Below are 2155 nucleotides of genomic sequence, written 5' to 3'. Positions count from 1 at the left end.
CCTCCGGCATATGAGGCTGGCACCTTACCCCTTTGAGCCACAGGGACCACCCGAGGCCAACTTAAAATCAGAAGCTCAACCACCACAAAAAAGCCCATACTTTTTGAAGCATGAAGCAATAATAGACATAGCCCCTTTTGTTTGACAACTTCATGAGATGTGGACCTATAAGGCTCTGTGAATCTTTATATAAAGCCCCTATTTTGGGGGTGTGTGTGTGTGTGACAGAGTTTCATTTGGTATCCCTCAGTAGGGTGCCGTGCTATCACAGCTCACATCAACATCAAAATATTGGGCTCAATCAATTTTATTACCTCAGCCTCCCATGTAGCTGGGACTACTGGTGCTGGCCACATGCCCGGCTATTTTTTAGAGATGATGTCTACCTCTGGCTTAGGCTGATTGAACCTGTGCACTCAGATAATCTATCCACCTCGGCCTCCCAAGTGCTGGGATGACAGGTGTGAGCCACCACACCAGAGGAACATTCCAATTCTTTTCATCGAAAAACCTGAAGGGCAGAGCCTGTGGCTCAGTGGGTAGGGTGCTAGCCCCAAATACCCAGGGTGGCAGATTTGAACTCAGACCTGGCCAGCTAAAACAGCAGTGACAACTGCAACAAAAAATAGCCAGGCATTGTGATGGGTGCCTGTAGTCCTAGCTACTCAGGAGGGTGACGCAAGAGAATCACTTAAGCCCAGGAGTTTGAGGTTGCTGTGAGCTGTGATGCTACAGCACTCTACTAAGGGTGACAAAATAAGACTCTGTCTCAAAAAAAAGAAAAAATTCTCACAGGCACATGACAACTGGATATGTGAAAGTGCCAGTGAGAAGGACAAGACACAGCAAACTTCATGATGGAAAGTCACAGGTTTTAACTTCACTCTGTCTATAAATACCACTGGTGTTTTTCATCTTCTGTAGTAGTAACATATACAAATGGCTTCCACCTGAATGGTCAGGATACTGTAGACTTAGTTATCTGACACCCTCTGTTACCAAGTACTCCACTGTAAATGCCAGTTGAATTACAACTTGGCCTCTTTTATTCATAAGTTGGTACTTCATAGACATACAAAACGTGACATTATAAGAAATCACCTTGTATATGTAGGGATCATGGCAAAACCTGCCTTTTTCCCTTGGTTGCTTCATTAAAAGATTAACTTACAATTGTGGTAGTTTTTTAAAATTTGTGTGTGTGTGTTTGTAAGTGTGGTAGATTAATAAGAGAAAGGTTGGGCGGCGCCCATAGTTCAGTGGGTGGGGCACCAGACACATACACTGAGGCTGGTGGGTTAGAACCCAGTCTGGGCCAGCTAAAACAACAATGGCAAAAAAAAAAAAAAAATAGCTGGGCATTATGGGAGGCACCTGTAGTCCCCAATACTTGGGAAGCTAGAGAAGAGAATCGCTTGAGCCCAAGGTTTGGAGGTGACTGTGAGCTGTGATGTGATGGCACTCTACCCAGGGAGACAGCTTGAGACTCTGTCCGAAAAAACAAGAAACAAAGAAACAGAAAAGGTTTAATTCTAAATACCATGTGTATGGGTGGAAGCACATGAATGATTACCCGTAGATTCAGTGATGATCAGAGACTTTTATAGATGCCTTTTGGAAGGTAGTGGGAAGAATGTGGAAAGTGTAGGTGCAACAAGTGGTTGCTAGGGGCAAGTGTGGGTAGATGGGTGGAAACAGATTTATGTATAGATTAACCTCAGAGACAGGTATCCTGCTTCAAATGACCTTGGGGTCAGAGCTATTAGCATGTAATAAGGAAGTCATCAGTCCCTTTTGATTCCCAATCAGATTACTCAGGTTTTATGTAGATATTAAAAAGGCCTCTTCCAATGCTTCCTGATTATGACTGGCCTTTATGTTTTTTGTTTGTTTGTTTGTTTGTTTGTTTGTTTTTAGGGACAGATTCTCACTTTATCGCTCTTGGTAGAGTGCTGAGGCATCACAGCTCACAGCAACCTCCAACTCCTGGGCTCAAGCGATTCTCCTGCCTCCACCTCCCAAGTAGTTGGGACTACAGATACCCGCCACAATGACTGGCTATTTTTTTGGTTGCAACAGTCATTATCATTTGGCAGGCCTGGGCTGGATTCGAACCCGCCATTTCAGGTGTATGTGGCTGGCACCTTAGCCACTT

This window comes from Otolemur garnettii, unplaced genomic scaffold (genome assembly GCF_000181295.1).
Source record: "Otolemur garnettii isolate 467f Iridium unplaced genomic scaffold, OtoGar3 scaffold00335, whole genome shotgun sequence".
NCBI classification, from domain to species: Eukaryota; Metazoa; Chordata; class Mammalia; order Primates; family Galagidae; genus Otolemur; species Otolemur garnettii.
The sequence above is the reverse complement of the archived record's forward strand: the minus strand, read 5'-3'. Positions refer to the sequence as shown.